Below are 7092 nucleotides of genomic sequence, written 5' to 3'. Positions count from 1 at the left end.
TAATTAACATAGTAACTTTGAGCAATATTTTACGTGACTCATTTACTTTAAATTTAATGCTAAGGATGATCGCATCATTCTAATTAGAAGTCTTCCGAATTGCATGTTTGTTAGAATTGTAGACTTTGTAAAATAAATTTGCGTGCACAAACTTAGACTAACTTGGCATGCTATTCAAAGCCTACAGATCTTACAGAACCATCAAGTGATAAATGTATAATTGGGCAATACACACTGATGCCGATGCGTACTACAAATGTACTTTGCACATCAAGCTTGAATCCCAACAACACAAACTGTTTTGTTTGGGGTATTTTTTGCACGAGTTAATGTTCCACACAGTCACAAGAATGTATTTATTGTTTTGACTCCAATTCTTTTTAATCCCTGTTCTCGATTTCTTTCCCGATTCCGGCTTTCAAATAAGCATATACACAAGAAAGGGGAGAAGGTTGTGTGTATATCATGCTAAAGAGGGGGTCCAAGCCTTGCGTGCAGTATGCAAAGGGAAAATTCACTGCCAAAAATTGCTAAAGTGCTATTCTAGTGCCCTACTACAGTGTATGCACGTACACAGCAGGGGAGGTGGGTCTCAAAAGTTGTCAGTTTGCGCCTTCTTATGGACAGTTCTTAAGGGGCTCTCAATTATGCCACTCGATTGCTTGGTTCAGAAAATATAAAAACATTACGGAACTGTCTGGTTCCCTGACGTAAAAGTAATCACAAACTTTGGCTGTTGGAGCCAGACTATCAACCAAACAGTTCTCAGACAAAATTTCTCTTTTGGAAAAAATCCTCCAAACACCTAATTTCAAAGAAGAAATCTAATTTTAAAAAGTATTTGTAGCAACAAATCAAGCTACCAAGCAATGTAACAGTTAGGTAGTTGGTTTTTTTCCATGTTCGCATTGCACGGTACTCGGTATGCCCTATATATATGGAACTCTTCATTCTTAATGGTCAGAGCTCTCCGGGTAGGCTACACATATAATCGCATGCAAATTAGGCCTATATTACTAGGATGTGTTTTACACAACAGTGGAACATGGCGTTGTTATATGACACCACGTTACGGGGTAAAACATTAGAACTAAATGTGCTACGTGAAATTTATTAGGCCTATTTCGAAATGTGTAATTTCAATCAACAGTCTGAAATGTAGTCGTGCCTGCTGGCTATATTATGTCATGTATGTGGACTGTTTGAGTTCCATCATTTATTTGGTACTTGCAGCCTCTAATTCTTATGGGCCTATATCGTGTTCAACTACAACAGATAAAAGCAGGGTATTTTACACGTGAAATAAATCATGTTGGGAAGGCAGGTAGCTAGGGCCAGTTCTGCCAAGCCGAGCATAGGCCTAAGCCTACAGTTCTTTAAACAAACATGCTTATGCTACAGCAGCGAGCTCGGGTGAAAATTGTGGAACTGAAAGTACTGTTACCATCCACATCAACGTGACTGGTTTGTTTTAATCCCAAACACAAGCTGAACTTACCTATACTCAGTAGGAAAAATGAAGTTTTTGTGAGCGTGTCTAGTCTGTACGTGTGCAGTGTGACATTGACAACTTAGCACAGCTACACATGTACTACATGTACTAGTGCACGATGCATAATGGCGTCCTGTACAGTCGAGTGTGTGACGTGAGCGCGCGCGACGTACGTCCGTGCTCATAGGATAAAAGTTGCTACACAGTCGACCTTTAGCCTGAATAATTTGCATACCATTGCGGCTACGTCACAGGGTTAGGGTTAGGGTTAGGGTTAGCTAGGGTTAGGGTTAGCTAGGGTTAGGGTTAGCTAGGGCTTGTGTTTTTTTGGTCGGAGGGGCAGTATTGGCCTGTAAACGGTTATTAAATCAAAAATTCACCCACAAACAAACAAACAAACACCCAATAAACAAAATCATCATAAAACTAATAAATAATGGACGTTTTTCTTGTTTCTCTTTGTCTGTCTTATTGTTCCCGTTTGTTTTAACATTGTTTGACCCTCAAAAGCATTTTCCCTTCATGATGATTAATTTTTGCCTGATTTAAGTCTTAAAATAATATTTCAAACTGAGGTGCAAATAATTTTGTGAAAGAGGGTGGCACTTTGTTGTCTCCTCCTTTCCACAAAATGACCACAAACAGCGCCCTCTTTTTGTAAAATGGCAAGGACTTTGACTTTTCTAGCAAAACGTCATTTACCGTGTTGAAAGTATTTTTTGGCCGATTGTTCATGTTTTATCCGAGTTATAAACTACGAAAATCATTTTGAAACCCTAAAAATGTAAATGAAAATAGTTTTATATGGGGCTGTCATTGGGTGGTAGTAGACCACATAATGACATTGTTTTTAGCTTAATTAGGTTAATTAAAAATTAACAGTAGACTCAAGCACTATAAATTTCCCAATAATTGAAGAAAATTAAAATATTTAAAGGTTCCTTTTTAAATAAAAGGCACCGGCCACAAACTTTGCCAGTTATAGTCATTTGATTGCCGAAAAAAATGTTAAAATGCCCGTTTCCTATGAAATTTGATGATTATAACAAATTGAAATTTTCGAGAAAAAAACAAAGCTTTAAAGTTATTTTAACATTTTTATTCAAATTACTGATGTCCAATTTACCTTTTCAGACCATTTTTGACACATAACTGCCCCACATAATTTAAAAACAGCGATTTTAAAATTTGCGACTTTTCGATATCGGTTTTAGTAGTGCCTTTTCAACTCGTGAACAATAGGGGGTAAGGTGGCTAAGTACCTTAGAGGACTTTTTATACGATCTTAAAAATAACATATTTCGTATTTTTACAAAAATTTTTTGATGAATCTTAAGGAATGTCCCATTCACTCCTCCTTTTGTTAAAATTAGCCCTGAAAATTACGTTTTTCTACATATTTCGACCCCCTTCCACAAAGTACAATTTGGTGCCCGTCATCATCCCTGGTTATTATGTGGTTTGTGTTACGTTAGCTTCTAGCAAGGGGGATTTAAACTTCAGAAATAATATCAAGATTGCAGTTATTTTTCCTTCCATGGTTAATTTTGTGCAAACTGCCTTAAAAATTATGCAAGTGCCTCGCTGGTGTTTCTGTTTGGGCGTCTTCCATTACACAAATAAATTCAGAACTTACAACTGAAAAGGGTAGGTTTTCATTCTTGCTATCAACCCCTGTTCAAGGAGAATAATTATCCCAAGTGCACTACTAATAGAGGCAGTGAAAAAATATGGTGTTTTTAGATGTTTGTTGAAAAGAAAATACACCCCATAAGACATCTGTCCTCTGTGAAATCGTAAACGTTTTTAAGAAATCACTGAAAGAAAAATTAGAGGAGAAACGGAACCAAATATCTTTTGAAACTCATCAGCCACAATTTATTTATTACATGTGCATTATTTCAATCGGTGTTGACAAACCATGTATACACAACACTCTAATAATACACATTTTAAAGTCTTAATTATTGAATCTGTTGAATATTTATCTCCTCAATTAATTTACATGTACATCATTTTAATTGTACAAATATCACAACATGTAAAAGAGAAACAAACTTTCGTAAGAGGAAAAACGGACATCCAAAGAGCCCATACACTTAAAAAAAGTGGTAAGGTTACACAAAGGTGCAAGGACTTTCCAAGTGAAGCTGCATGATTCAAAGTATACTGAATTCTCTATGCCTGCAATGCATTATTTGCATCAGTAATTATTTCAAACAAACTTGATCCTGATTGGTCGATCAATGGCAGTGGCGTATAGACAATGCAGCTTTTGATGTCAGGAGGGGAGGGGGCATATTCAAGAGCCTCAATGTCCCAACAAGTGAAATCAAAGATTGATGGTGAATACTTCACCGTAAAAACCTGATGAGTTTAAAACTAAACCACTACTTTGAACCATGGCTCATTACACTTTGAATAAAGAATGTCATAAATTATTTTTTATAGACTACATTTTTTAAATGTATATTACGATGCAATTACATCAGCATATTTGTCACTCTCTCAAGACTGAAAATTCTTACTCTGGCGTTAAATTCTTCTTTAGCATTTTCTGTGAGTGTGTCCATACTTGATACATTTGGTCAATAAATGAAAATTTAATAAAGGAAGCCGATACATAACATTAACATCAAAATGGAGTGACACAGCATGTGTGTTTGTGCCGACTCTTTCTAGAAAGAGAATAACTATGTTTGACGGCCTTCCTACTTTCATTACTTTTTAAACATTACTAGCAGTGACCAGCATTGAGGCTTCACCGCCCCAATCCATGTGCCAGGGTCTAATTCATGTTACTAGAGATGCATGACATTTTTAATTAAGTCAGAAAACAATCTCACAAGATTTGCGTGACTGCCTGGCACTACAATTCCAGAAGATACATGTACATCAGAAAATATGTGTAGGCTTGTTGTCTTCACAGCAGCTTGTAGGTTGGGGCGGGAACAGACACCTTCATCCTGAAAAGGAAAATGTTGAAATAATACACATGTGAATTTATTAACAAAACAGTTTAAAACATGCAAAAGTGAGTCACACTACACAATAGAGTACGGAAGTAAATACATCATGTGCACAATTGTAAAAGAATAGTGCGTGATTTAGCCTGTGAACAAACATGCGCACGTCCATTCGTTTGCACTTCACTTCCTGGTTCTAACTGACGTCACATTTCGGGACTCTATAGGTGTTCAGTATACTAAGCATGTAATTATGCCTTGAAATCTCACTTTTAGTTCTGCTGTGAGCACTTCCAACAAAATGATCTGGAGGCATTGGCCACTGAACACCTTTAAACAAATTTAGGCTAAAAGCATTTTTTTTTAGAACATAATTAAATGACAAGGCCAAAACCAAAAAAAGGAATTCAGCTTCCATTTATGTGGCATTTGAATATAGGGTAGGTAGGTAGGTAGGGAATTGTTTTGATTTTTTTTTTGAGGGGGGGGGGGTTGATCATATGTAAGTGTCTGCGTGTTGTCAAGGTTAAAGGTAGGAATTGATGGTCTTGGGTTTTTTGTTTTCTCGTTTCCCCCCCCCCAAAAAAAAAAAATAATAAAATTAAAAAATTAAAAATTAGGGTAGAAGCTGACAAAATAGGGTAGGTAACTAACCAGAAGCAAAACTGTTATTTTTATTTCGGCCAAACCAAACACACACTGCAATACACAGTATGTGTATTAAATTACATTAAAACACAAGTTGACAGTTACTTTTTTAACATAAACAGAGCGCATACCTGAAAGATGCTTGCCATCACACAATGCGTTTATGCTAGCCTGCTGGTCATCTGTAAGGTTCTGACAGGTTCCAAACACTGCTTGTGTGCATAAACATTTAAACCGCCTAAAAACAAAATACAAACCAGATGGAATGTGGATTAACGGCCATATCATGCAAATTCATACAAACTGAATCAAGTCAAGCACATCTGATGTAAATTTTGCTGGGAGTTGTCATGGGTTGAAGCTGGCATGATTTTTGTTGGGGATTTATAATGTCATTTGGAAAGCCTGTTATAGCAGTTTCTCTCTCAAATTAGGGTAGAGCGATGGGTTGGTTAAAATGTTTTATGGGGGCTCTAAACGGCAGGTTTAAATCTTCCGGCCAAAGTCAATTCCTTTGCCTAACCAAATTTAATAAAATAAAAATTAATTTAGCCAATGTCAACAACAATTTGTTTTGGGGGCATGGCATTGGCCTAAGTTTTTGTTTTGATGTTAAGTTTATTTTTAATAAACAAATAAATATGTAGTTTGTGTGATACACTAGATTGTGCGGGTACGTGCATGTAGCTGAAAAACAGGGATTTTTCTCTTGCTCATACATGTACCTTGGATTCTACAACTATCATGACTACAGCTGTTAAACAAACATGTTACACCTTTGCGACTAGACATTTATGTGACCGAACGAGGTGTTCTGTCACACATATGATGTTGGACTTTTTTAGCTTTGTGTTATTTCAGACTTTTGGACATCAACTTCTCGATCAATTATAAATCATTGCTGTATACATATCTATGGGTTTTAGAGGAAAGATGCATTCATTCTCTACCCCTAGAAATATGGCTGCTCCACGTACCACGTGCGTAGCGGAGCCCCATAGACGATCGCCAACACATTTGTTGACTACTAGTCCGAAGCAACTACTATAAGTACTAAGTACAAAAATGTACATCAAAATGTAGTCTATTGCCAGAAACTGCTGCACAGTTTTCCCTAATCTCTAAAATCTGTATGCACCCAAACATTCCGGATGGATTCTGTAAAAAGTGATGAAAAAAATCTGTGTTCCGTACTGTAGTTCTCTTTCTACTAAAGTAGACATGGGAGCCGTAGCCTAGCCTAGGGCAGCGCAGGCAGATATGGCAGTTCTCATTCAACAAAAAAAATGCAGGTAAGATTGCAAAATCAAAGCAGGGCACTAGAGAATCCCCATGCCGAGTAAAGCTTATCGAACCGGGCGAATATTTCAATAGAAACAAAAATCCCCAACTTTTGATCATAGGCCTACACCGTACACGATTCACCACCATACACGTACGGTTTGTACACTCGGTTAACTTTTTGTGCCCAATTTCCGGACGAACCGTTTTATTGATTTTTGGACTAAATTCTGCAAACCAAACTGCATAAAGAGAAACGATAAATGACTGTGTAATGTAGCTTTGCTTACGTGACTTGGACGCCTTATGCACTTATCACAAGTGAGAATTCTGATCGAGCAAGTTGAACCATAAACATAGTCACAAGCAGACTAGTAGTAGTGTACGGTAGTGCCGTATCTTTGGGTTTAGCGTACGAACATATCGCGTATACCGTACCGTATCGCGTATCATGCACACTTGCTTTCCTAGCTTGGGCGATTTACCTGGATTCTCTCTTTACAGACAATTGAGGGCGCCCTTAAATCCACATTTTGAGCATCATCATAAAGCACTGAGAAAAGGGCCGTAAACCACAAGATGCTATCGGCACAGGGGGGATGATGATGATGATAGGGATGATGGGGATCGGGGGGGGGATGGGGGGATGATGATGATGATGATGATGATGATATTGATGAATGGAATACAAAGTGGGGTGACGTC

General features: G+C 37.5%; 1 long non-coding RNA gene across 1 annotated transcript; it reads right to left on the bottom strand.

The window, feature by feature from the left end:
* Nucleotides 1-3384: 3384 nt before the first annotated feature.
* Nucleotides 3385-6860, bottom strand: LOC119731518. The gene is made up of 3 exons (XR_005271461.1): nucleotides 6678-6860; nucleotides 5238-5344; nucleotides 3385-4458 (listed from the first exon to the last, which is right to left on the bottom strand). It is a non-coding gene; the product is annotated as an uncharacterized LOC119731518 (long non-coding RNA).
* Nucleotides 6861-7092: the final 232 nt, after the last annotated feature.

Source organism: Patiria miniata, unplaced genomic scaffold (assembly GCF_015706575.1).
Source record: "Patiria miniata isolate m_02_andy unplaced genomic scaffold, ASM1570657v1 HiC_scaffold_24, whole genome shotgun sequence".
In the NCBI taxonomy this organism is placed as follows: domain Eukaryota; kingdom Metazoa; phylum Echinodermata; class Asteroidea; order Valvatida; family Asterinidae; genus Patiria; species Patiria miniata.
Note: the sequence above shows the minus strand (reverse complement) of the source record. Positions and strands in the feature narration are given on the sequence as shown.